This window comes from Arachis ipaensis, chromosome B4 (assembly GCF_059453495.1).
Source record: "Arachis ipaensis isolate K30076 ecotype BB chromosome B4, ASM5945349v1, whole genome shotgun sequence".
Taxonomy (NCBI): domain Eukaryota; kingdom Viridiplantae; phylum Streptophyta; class Magnoliopsida; order Fabales; family Fabaceae; genus Arachis; species Arachis ipaensis.
The window spans coordinates 136,912,659-136,926,051 of record NC_142439.1 but is presented as its reverse complement, the minus strand read 5'-3'; positions in this window follow the sequence as shown (position 1 = coordinate 136,926,051).

The window sequence follows — 13,393 nt, the reverse complement described above, 5'->3', positions numbered from 1 at the left end:
ACAATTGTTTTAGATGAAAACACAATATGATTGATATGAAAAAAAATATATAAATACAAACCATTCTAGCCAGGGGAATCATCAATGGTTCATATGAAAAAATATTGATCATCAGGTTAGATATTTATTCCATATTATTTGATTCTTCCATTTTCATATGGCACTTTCATTTTCTTTTAAAAAAAAAATTCCTATCCTCATTCACTGACCTACCTTCATATACAACCTTTAACCTTAATGATCTTGATGTAGTACAAACCGTCGGCTTAGAATTTTCCACAAAATTGAGTTCCGTTGCAAGTATAGTCCAAGCCAACGGATAATGCTCACAGTCAAAGTTTGAATTCAAAACAATGTCACAATTTAAAACCAATTCAATTCCGGGAGTTTCAATTCCCGGGTTGTCTCCCAAGGACACTTGAGACCAATGAGTGTGCAATCTTGGTTGTGAGGATCATGGGATTTTCAATAAAGGGATAAACATATAAAGCAATAAAAGAATATGCAAAATTGTAATAAATGAGTTAATAAAGGAATTAATGAAGTAACTATGCAATCTAGACAAGTAAAGTGTAAAAGGAACTAATATAAATGTGTATGAAGGAATTAAAGCATAAAAGGTATCTTGGCTTGGAGTGAGCTAAGGGTGCTTTCCTTGTTGGAACCACAACTATGACAACTAGAATGGATCAATCTCACTTTATTAACCCTCATATCGGAGAGTACGTTAAATGAGCATAAGTGTTCTTAACCCACAAATCCTAAATTGCTTGCTAATTGCTTTAGCAACAACATAGCGTTAGTGGGAACAAGAACAATTAACAATCCAAGAATTGACACTAAATGTTGGACATTCCAACTCTAGGAACCCAATTGCTCACTTTTCCCAAGCCAAGAGATAGAAAACTAGCCCAAAATCATAATTGACATTTTGTCAAACACTTGGTGGGCAAAAACCTTAAACATGGGAAAAATGAGAAAAAGCTTGAAACAAAAAGCAACAAATGATCTCAATCAACAATAAAGACTCAAGAAAGCATGTAATAATCATCAATCTTCAAATTCATCAACAAGAATTAGAAATTGCAAAAGAGAAGTAAAATTGAACTATAACTTGAATTATAAGAAAGAGTAAGAACAATGTAACTACAAAGAGTGGTAACAAAGAGATACTTACAATGGAAATTAGCAAAATCCAAGATCAAAATAGGAAATGGCACTTGAATGTAAAAACCCTAGTATAAACCCTGGTAGAGATGATGAAAAACTTAAAGAAAAACTATACTAAAGCTTTCTACTACTACTCCTAAGCTACCCTAATGTTATGCTATGCTATGGTCTTCATTCTCCCTTCCTTATGAGCTAAATGGCTTCAGAAATGGGCCTCCAAACCACCAAAATCGTGAACCATGTGAGATTTTAATGAAGGCATGTACGGCCACCTGTGCGGACGCACAGACGTGTGCGTACGCACACTCTGCCGAAAATCTCTACCCGTGCGTACGCACAGGAAGTTGTGCGAACGCACACTAGGCGATGCTTGAATGGACGCGCGACATGCACGGTGCGGCTCGCGCGCACGCGTGGCTCTAATCTGATGGCTGTGCATACGCACACTAGGCTGAGCTCTACTCGTTTGATTCTTCATGCTTCCTCCACTTTGAATGCTCTTCTTCCATTCTCTCCAAGCCATTCTTACCTTATACCTCTGAAATCACTCACAAATAATATCAAGACATCGAATGGAAGGTAAATGGAATAAAAATAATCAAATTAGGCACAAAAGAGCATGTTTTCATAATCAAGCACAAATTAGGAGGAAAGTTCAAATGCATGCTATTTAGCGGAATAAGTACAAGTTTATATGATGAAATACATTCAATTTCAACCAAAAATCATAATCAAATATGGATTCATCAGATCTTCAAATTGATCATCATATCAAGTCAATAAAGTACCAAAGGATTATATTATTTTTGTTTTTATTGCTGCTATATGTTTTTAATCATAACCGATTTTGGGAATTCATGGTGGCAATAATGAAAACAAACCTCTGTTGGTGATGATACCGCAGAAGATTATTTTTTCTTGCAAGCTTCACCATAGATTTTAGGATTTTATGCTATTCTTAAATATTATGGTGAACTCAGGTGAAAATAAATGAGATCTAATTTTGGTACATCTTACAGATTCGAACCAGAACTCTTTGATTACGAAAACCTTCCATATCCAATGTGCCAGTTGAACATTGACAAATAAGCCTTAATTGATGTATGTACAATGATATTTCATATTTTTTATTATAGTCAAGTGAAAAATGAAATCTAATGTATGTTACAATGGTGCATGAAATTTGAAACTTTTCATATTTTCTACTTGTACTTTTTATATGTAATGGATGCTTCTTTTGAATTTGGTGTTGTCATAAAATCACATTTATTTTAAAAGTTTAAATTGATAGAAAAAGATATATAATTAATTATATTTTTAACAGATTTTTGTTTCAAAAGTTACCTTTTTGCATTTTTTTCAATTTTTTTATTTCCAACATTAGCATATATTTTTTTATCATCAAACGAGAAGTGTCCGAGAATATTATTTCTATTCTAACTATTAATAAAAAAATAGATGGAAGCACAAAGACCAATTTACATTTTATTGCTTTTTTTTGCATAGATAACTAAATTTAATAAAAGACATAACAAAATTATTTTTTCTTTAAATTGGTTGAACTTAACTTATAATCATATACTATTGGATGGATCTAGCTAAAATTTAAGGATAAATGATGAGAAATATTCTTAAAATATTTTTTCTTGTTAAAATTACATCCTAAAAGATCAAACTAACAAAAACTTTTTCAAAAATTTAAAATCAGAAAAAATTAAAGATAATCAAAGAATATTATTTTTTATAAATATCAAATAGTGAATAATGAAAATCCTTAAATGTTGTGTATGTAAATGTGTAATATGAATAAATTTAGCTTATTACAATATCTAAAATTGAAATATGTACATACATCTTATGACGAGTATCAATTAAAGAAATACATTAAAAAAATAAAAATATAGCACAAGGATCAATAGGGATATGTCAAAGAGGATAATAATTGGATATTCGGATTCAACTATATCTGTCAAGTATTTATTCCAAAGTTAGACAAAGAAATAGATTTATTCAAAACAAACCTTAAACTGTACAAAATTCCAAAGTATTAATAAAGATGTATTTTTTTTTCTTTTTTTTAAAATTTTAAAAATTACATATGGATCGGACAAAGATTTGAACATTAAAAGAAATTTGCATATAAAAATGGAATTCAAATGATAAGGGCAAAAAGATATACTCTTAACATGCAATGTAAATCAACTATGTTTCTAAAACGAATAAGTTTGTAAAAAGTGTATTTTGTGAATACATTTCAAACTTTTTACAATTGACACGCTATCTATTTAATTTATAGAATTAATGGTAAAATTAGTCATTAAAGATAGTTTGTTCGTCGAATTTATTCTCAAATTTTTTCCAATTAAATTAGCCCATAAAAAATTAAAATTAATCGCATTTCTCCTTTCGTTAATGGATTAATATTCCACGTTAACCATTACTAATGACATCAGGAGTATTTCTTCAACCCTCATAAATTGTTGATCTCCTTTCATCATTTTTGAATTTTTCATCATGATGAAAAACAATTATTTTCTGCATTTGCTATGGATCTCCAAGTATTTTTCATAGGATAGGTAAAAAATACACAAATCAGGAGACAATATGAATCATAATAATTTTACAAACAATTTTTCTAGATAGCTAATTAGTGGTGCATCCAACAATTGAAAAAAAAATATCCACTTACGAAAAAAAATAATACCTCAACGCCAGAGTCACCTTAATTTCACTTTCAATCCCATTCTTAGTAAAATAAACAACCACAAAAAACAAAAATAAACATCTCAAAACATAACAAAAAAACATCTAAAATCATTGTAGAAGATTATCCAAAACTCTTTCACTTATGGTAAAAAAGAATTCATCCCTTTCGGATATTAAAACATCTAAAACTTAACAAAAAAGACATCCAAAATAATTTTAAAAAATTCAAAACCTTATAAAATGAGACATCTAAAGTTATTGAAAAAAGAACATCTAAAAACTAAGAAAAGAAACATCTAAAACCATTCAAAAAAAAAAGCATTCAAAACCTAAAAAAAAGAAACATCAAACTTAAAACAAAAGAAAAAATACATTCAAAACATATAACAAAAAAATAGCAACCACAAATAATAAAAAGAAACATCCAAAACTGTAACAAAAAGAAACATCCAAAATCATTGTAAAAGATTATTGAAAACTTTTTCAATTATAGTAAAAAAGAATGCATCACTTTCGAATATAGAAACATCCAAAACCTAAAAAAAGAGAGATATCCAAAAGCATTTAAGAAAATTCAAAACCTAACAAAATAAGACATCCAAAATTATTGAAGAAAGAGCATCCCAGAACTAAGAAAAGAAACATCTAAAATGTAATACCCTACCACACTGAGCCTTATGCTTAAGTCGTGAAGTAGAGGTGGCAAGATATTACGACCTCTAAAAGAAAAGGATATGTCCATAAATATAGTGGATGAAATCATATCAAGGAGTCTTGAAGAATAAGCTAAACAAAAACGATAAACAGAGAATCGTGTCACACTCGCATGGTTATTCGTAGAACGGACAAGTAAGATCAAAAGAAAACTGAAAACATATGTATATACCAGAGTTCCAAAACTCAGATAGCAAGCTCCAGACTCGACCTGCGAAGCTAAGGCCGGCCAGAGTATCTAATTATATATATTTATATACAACCCAAAATAAAACTCAAACTACAAAATAAATACCTGTATCTCCAAGTCAACCTCTAGGAGGGACAAAATGTACATGCGAAAATTCTATATATATATATATATATATATAAACGAAAGCATAGGTTAGGTAATCGAAAATAGGTAAATCAAATAGTTATAATAATAATAATAATAATAATAATAATAATAATAATAATAATAATAATAATAATAATAATAATAATGATGATGATGATGATGATGATGATGATGATATTAGTAATAATAATAATAATGCTAATGCTAATATGATTATAATAATAATTTATATATAAGGTTAATAATATATGAGTTATTAATCTAAATAACATTAGTAACTTAAGGGTGAAAGGTATTTGATGAAGCATTAGCTAGCAAAGCTAAGCTCAGCAAAGAGTAACCGATATTTACTCATATCAGCAGATATCGAACTCGATAATAAAATAATTTCTAAGTATAGAAAACTCCAATTTATGAAATAAATATAACTTATTTATATTTATATTTTTAAAACTGAGGGTCGCTACATAAAACTATTAAAAAATTATCCAAAAGCTAAAAAGAAGAAAAATCAAAAATGAAGAAAAAGAAATATCCAAAACATATAACAAAAACACATCCGAAATCTAGGAGAAAGAAACATCTAAAACTTGTAAAAAGAATCATCCAAAACTTAGAAAAAGATTCGCGGGTGGCGAGTGTGCTGTTAAGGCCTCTTGCTAAGAGTCTTTTGGTGAACTTGGGATTGGGTTGATGTTATTGTGGCTAAAAACGCCACCAACAGAACGCGAAGCTCTTTTTTGTCGTCGAAGCCATGGTTTCACAAACATAAACTAACATAGGAATAGAGATAGTATTAGAGCGTTATTGCTTTTTTTATGAATCTTGATTAGTGAATATGCACGACGACAAGTTCCAGGGAGCAGCGTCGCGGCACGAGAAATTGCAGGGGCGCACATGTAACACCCTAATATTCAAATCCTTATGCTCGAGTCATAAGTCAATGATATTACGGTGGTACGACTCTCAGGTGGATTTTTAATATATAAATATAGGTAATTTTCGAAAGGAGTATTAATCGAGAAGCCTGAAAAGAGTAGAAATAAAATCGCGAAGACGTATCACTCACGTTTCGACAACGAAAAGTTAAACTGCTAAGCTGAACGCGATATATGGACAAGGCATAAAGGAGATTAAGAGATAGATAACAGATAGATATTTATAGCATAAGTAAATAGCCACTAGTCGCGACCCGCGAAGTTTAGGCCGGCTAGGGTACAGTATGAAAGTAGATGACAACAGTATATCCTAATCTCTCCCAAAGGAAACATAAGAGCCTCTATAGGCAAGTTCCAAAAGAGTTCAATACATAATATAATCTTTTCAAAACAAAGGTGGAGAGATTCTAAGCAAAACACAAAGTAGAGAAAATAAATATCTTCGCCGTCTCTCAGACGAACCACAGCTCACTTCTGAGCACCTGGACCTGTATCTGAAAAACAAGAGATATATACGGAATGAGAACCCCGGGCCCATGGGTTCCTAGTACGGTAAAAGTGCCAAATAAATTCAATGTACTGCAATAAAAACTCACTAAGCATCCTAAACTTCTTCACCAATTATTCATCCTAGGTTCTCGCTAATCCATGAATAGGCAACTGTCATAAGGGAGTGCTAAATTCAATTCATGTTTCACATGTTTCCCAACTCGCTAACTCTTCCATGAATCAGACTCAGAATTATAAGCAAAACCATCACCAGTTGTTCTGCCTCAGCAATTCTATATCAATACATCATACACTCGCCTGGAGCTAGTGAAACCACATCACTGCGTCTACCCAGGGAGCTCCAGTTATCTCATTCAATAATCATCATCATCATGCAATTGCATCATCAATTCATCCCATCAAGAACAGCCCTCACACCCACCGACACCAGCATGAGGGGCCTCTCAGTTGTACAAACACAAGCAATACAGGCAAGTAATACACAAATATGGTACAAGTAGAACAAGTAGCATATAGTCAGGTAACATGACATATATGATGTAGAAATCCAAAACAAATGGCAAACCCAAACAATTCAAACATATGCAAATGATGAATGCCTGCCCTATGGCTGATGATATCATCTGTCGGTTATATAGCCAACCCGACATGTCCTGGTAGCTAACCATTGGACAGAAACACCCATTGCGGAGCAAGTAGGTTTGAGCTACAACCCCCTTGCTACTACCCGCTCAACCCAGAGCCAGTGGAATAACCACTACTGCGGCTACTACCCAGGCGGGTGTTTACAAGCTCAACCTGGAGTGAGTGGATTCACCACTACTGCCGCTACTACCCAGGCGTCACAATCTCTGACCTGGAGCAAGTGGGACGAACCACAACCCTTGCTACTACCCAGGGTCTCAATCTCTGTCCCGGAGCAAGTGGGACGAACCACAACCCTTGCTACTACCCAGGATCTCAAAACATACATTCGTTCAGTTTAGAAGCAATCATCACTGTTATCAAATCTCAAACATTAACCTGGAGCAAGCGGGACGAACCACCACCTTACTACTACCCAGGTATCACAAATACACATGTGTTCAAAACTCCATAATTAAACTCATTTATCATAAACATCCTTTCCCGTCTCATACCCGGAGCAAGTGGACAACGCCACTGCCTACTACCCGGGGTCACACATCACATTTCAACATTTTTCATTGTTATCCATGTAACACATTCATTTATTAATCATATAGGCATTTATACTCAGCCATAAACAATAATGGCCTTGCCGTAACCCGGCAATAACTCAGCCATCCGGCCCATGGTTCAATCAAGAACCGGCCATTTATCAATAATTATAGCCTTTCGGCTCATGGCTTACACGGTACTTCCACCGTCACCCTCCATATCTCATATAATCATATCTGATCATCATTGATCATAACCTTTTCCCTTGCTTCACTCGCAAGTTACCACATCCCCTAGTTCCTTCCTCATTGCTAGGCATATCATAATGATTTAATACCTAAGGGATGAGATTGGAGGCTTAGAAGTATGAGATTTGGCTTTAAAAACTCAAAAACCATCTTTGGCATGAAAACAGGGCCACGCGTACGCGCACTCCACGCGCACGCGCGGATGGCCAAAAACTCATCGACGCGCAAACGTCATACGCGCGAACGCGCGGGTTGAAAAATATCCAAACGGCGCGCAAGCGTCAGCCACGCGTACGCGTGGATGCTCTTACGCCCAGGCACAAAACTGGCACAACTCTCTGGAAAATAGCTGGGCATTGGGTGCAGCGCATCGACGCGCACGCGCACACCACACGCACGCGTGGATGGTGCCTTCTTGAAGAACGACGCGTACGCGCCAAGTGCGCCTACGCGTGGAGGGTCATTCTGCTAAAAATTTTCTAAGTTAAAAGCTGCAGAATTTACAGATTCAACCCCCCAATCTTCCGACGGACATAATTTCTCATTTTAAATCATTTTTCACCCGTTCTTCGAACGGCATGGACATCCCGGATCCAATTTCATTTTTAAACAGATTTGGCACAAAACAGAGATCTGTAGTCCAAGTTATGTCCCATCAAAATGTGCCCAAAAACCATGTTTTCATACAAAACCACAAGGTGCCATTTTCAAAACAAGCAATTTTCAACTTTTTTCAAAATCAACCAAAACATGCCAATTTCAACTTTTTTTGAAATCAATCAAAATGTACCAAAATCCACATCAAGCCATCCTCAACTCACACATTGACACTTTACCAAAAATTCCCAAAACCACATCCAACCATTTTAACACTTCTCAATCAAATGGCTAAAGGACAAACACAATATCATGTCATACATCCTTCCTCATCCCAATTTCCAATAATACCATTTCCAATCAACCATCATTATACATAATCAATATCATACTCACTATCACGTGATTTCACCCACAAATCAACCTTAATCATTCTTCAAGCATATATCACAACATACATATCTCTAATGCATCATCATACCATCAAGGCATCAATAATCATAATCACATATATGATCACATAATATATCTCAACCGAACCAAACATACCTCATCTACATAAATTCACTCAAAATTACCAAATTCCACACTTCAACTTCTCAAACCTTATTATTCAATAACCAACATAATCATTCATATATTCATTATCTGAAATTCATCCAATCACTTGTGCCATCATACAATGCACACATCGACTTACCTTTCTTACCTCTTTCCGGCCTCCGGCCCAAAATTCACGGCCTCCGGCCCAATTTTCACAATTTAAATGCATAAACCACAAAATCAATAGTCATTACCCAGTACATCAAATTCTCAATACACCAAGCATACAAGGTCACACAATTCTCAACCCAATCATTAATTCACGTTACATATCAACTATGCATATTAGCACCAACCATTTACATAGTCCAAACTTAATCCTAGGGGCATCTAGCCTAGGAATTCTCATCACAACACATGGTACTTAAATGAAACTTAAACCGTACCTCTTGTAGCCAAACCAATTGAGCCTCTTCTTTGGAATTCTTCACCAACCTTAGCTCCAAGCCTTACCAAAGCTCCTCAAGAAATACCAATCTCCCAATTGTGCACCAACATCACCAAATATACTAACATAACCAATATCACATACATACATCAACTTAGGGCTCATAAAAATGACAAATTACAAGGGTTTGAGCACTTCTTACCTCAGCCCATATGAAGTAGGGATAGAACCCACTTAGAATCCATGTTGGAGTATCCCTAAACACCCAAAATCACAAGATTTCAACACTAACTATCCAAAAACGTGTAACAGTGGGGAATTTCGAAAACTGGGCAGAGATGAATGGAATACTCACCACCAAACTTAGATAAAATTGTAGAGGATAAGAAGAGCAACGCGTGGCCGCAAACGGCTCGTCAATCGGAGCTCCATAGCTCAAGTTATGGTGGTTTGAAGATCAAAGAGAGTTAGGTTTTCTCTCTTCTCTTCTCTCTTCCCAATTTCAGCGCCCAACACCCCTTTTTTAGGGCAAAATGAGCTGAAATGCTCATAACTAATGTTTATATATGTTGGGTCTTGGGCTCACTTAGGCCCGGTTCACTTATTTTTGTCCGTTGGCCCAATTTTGGACCAAAACCTTTAAGATTAGCGCTCTAAATCGCACTTCAAATATTTCTACCTCCCCTAATTATAATTCCTCATTTCTTAATCCTACTTACTCATAATCAATTTTCTCAGCTGCAGTATCAGACAGGTCTCAGCCGGTACTACCGGTCAAAATTCCACTGTGCGCTTTTACGCAGAAAACTATGTCTTTCGACTCGGAAAAATTCACTGAATCCAAATATCATATTTAAATCATCAAATTCCAATTGCCAAATCTTCCAACCGTATTCGCTCCTATTTAACTTATTATTTAATTAATTTCAGTTAGACTGGGTATTACAGCACATCATGACACGAGAAATTGTAGGGTAAGGAGTGCGCATCACAAGACAAGGTGTTGCATGGAGAGGCACGACGTCTGGGCGACCAGGGTCGCATGGGAGGGTCATGGCGCCGCGGAGAGAAGAGTTGGGAAGAGAACGCGGCAGCGCGCGAGCAACAATGGACCTTGAAGGCTCTCGAGAGGGATTGCAAAGGGAGGTAACAGCGTCGCGGGGGAGAACAATTGGAAGGGAGGTCGTAGTAGGGGTTGAGGTTGGATGGCGCATGTTTCTGAACCTAATCCTAGTTTTTGGAAATTTCAAAATACGATTTTTTTTATTTTTTGAAAAAGTTATTCATGTTAGTCGTAGAGTTGGTTACCTATATTTTCTCTGTAACAAAAAAAAGTATCTTTCTACATTAAATGTTAAAATTTTTTAACATACATATAAAATCCGTATGAATCACTGATGCGCATTTAGACGAAATTTACATAGATTATTAATTATTTTCGTCCTAAATAAATCTGAGTGAAATATTTTGGATTATATTAGAGGGTAGTTAAAACTAATATAGAAAAAAATTTGACACTAACTATACACAAATTTATAATAGAACTAACATTTTTCAAAACGAGTCTCAAATAAGTGTGAAGTTATTATGCACATTCAAATGAAATACAAGCAAATTCTAATTTTTATCTTAAACTCACTACTAATTTGTGTAAAATTTTTTTGTGCCATAAAAAAATATTTGACAAGAAATTTTTGGACCAAATTTAGCTGAATTTGAATATATTTTTTTATAACCTACACAGTAATCTATTAAAAAAGTTATTTTTAAACAACAAATATATTTATTTAGTACTTAATTTTTTATGGCTAATTTTTTTATAAACTAAATTGATAGGATTAGACAATTAAGTTCACTTTTCAACAATAATTTTTTTTATAATTATTCCACACAACGTTCTACACTTTATTTTTTTCCTTAAATACTCTTAATTCTAAATAATAATTTTTTCCATAAATCTACCCTTTATTTTTTCTCATAATAATGAAAATTTGAATCCCTTTTGACTTTATAATTAATGTGTTCATGTATCTAGTTACAATTTTATTAGGTATAATGCAATTTGTTTGAGATGCAATGGATGTATAAATATCCTTCTATGCGGTGCAAAATCCATATGATTCTTTACTACTCATGCTTAATATATTTATTCCATATCGTTTAAGGTCTCATGACTCATATGGCCCTCCTTGTCTTCCGTATACAGTTTTCCTCTTTTATATATGTACTATGTCTTTAGAAAAGATCATTGTAAATCTACATATCAATTTAATAAAGTACCAAAAAATTATATTATAATATTTGTTAAACATACTTTTTGTGAGTGTGTTGGCAACGCGACTACCTACATTGGTACATTGAAAGGGACATCAAATTGAATGTTTCATTGGAACACATTCATCTAAGGCACATTCGCATACATATGTTGGTGGGAGTGCTCAAAAGAATGTTCATTGTGAGGTTTGGGTTGCCATTCAAGATTTTACTATTATTGTTTTCTTTTTTGTTGAGAATGTAATTCAAGAAGTGTCTTCCTGAGTTTGTTATGTAATTAGATTATTTTGTTAGAGTGACAACGAAAATCTCTGTCAATAATTAATCGGAAAAAGAATTTATTGAAGGAACAACAAAAATCTATGTCAATAATTAATCGAAAAAAGAATTTATTCATTCAAGAATTTAATATTAGATATTTAAAATCTAACCATCACATATTTAAAATACATGCTAATTGGTTGATTGTTCCCTGCGTTTTATCCAAGTGTATAATATATAAGTCATAATATAATTGTATTTATTATTTTGCTTTGTTGTGTACAAATGATGTATGTTTTTATTTCTCTTGTTGAGAATCAAACGCATTATTTAAAGAATAATAATTTAAATGGATCCTTAGTAAATTTCATATTAAATAACTTGATCTCCAACAATTTCTATTTAAAAGTTATTGAGAATTATTTCGCTTAGATAGATTTTGATTTTTCTTTTACTTTTATTAAAATTTTTAATATGTGTGTAGAACAATTAGATTCTTAAATAAATTTATTACAAGATAATTAAGTTCTAAAAAATATGTCATGATAAGACAAATTAATCACTCTTCAAAAACCAAATAATTTGTCTTGTAGTCATTCTTGAAACTTTTTAAACTAATAAAATTTTGTTCTAATATTTCTTAAGAACCAATTTAATTGCTTACTGAACTAATTGTGAAAAAAATTAAATGTACTTTATAACTCTTTCATTACTAGAAACACACCTGGTATCGATGGATTTACTTTTGGGAAAATTTCTGACTGAAATTTCTATCGAATTTAGTGTCGTCACAGACGACACAAATGATTAATTTTGGTTTTTCGCCAAATGTTACTATCGGACAAATAATTAAGATGGAAATTCCACAAAAAATTATGGGCGTAATTAAATAAGTTGGCACCAAGTCTTAATTTTTATTCAACAAAAATTCTAATTTGAAAATGCTTCAACGTTTTGTATTACCGTAGAATAAATTCGATGGTAATACCAATGATAATGACTTTATTTAAATCAAATTTGTCATCCTCTCTCCTTCAATTCTGAAAATAACCCTTCCCCCAAACCCCTCTACCCTCCCCACCTAACTACCACCTCCATCAACAACCTTAATCCAGCCACCACCGCAGAGCCCTCGGTACTCATCATATCAATGTCCTAACCGCACCCTAACATGTCACATTGTGCCTGCTTCCACCATATACCGCACCATAATCTCCATTTTTTCGACGCTCTCTTTGTCCTTAAAGTGACTGCCACTGCCGCATTGAATCTATTGTCATCACTGGCGCTCTCTCTCACTGATAAAGTTTTTACTAAGTCCTTAATTAGTTGTGCTGTTTCTATTTGTATATATATTAGTTATAGTTTTTCCTCGCCTTATCATTATGTTCTTATAAGAGGGATAGGAGTCGTGATTGTAATGATATGTATGTATATCATATTTATAAGTTTCTTGTGTTGGAAG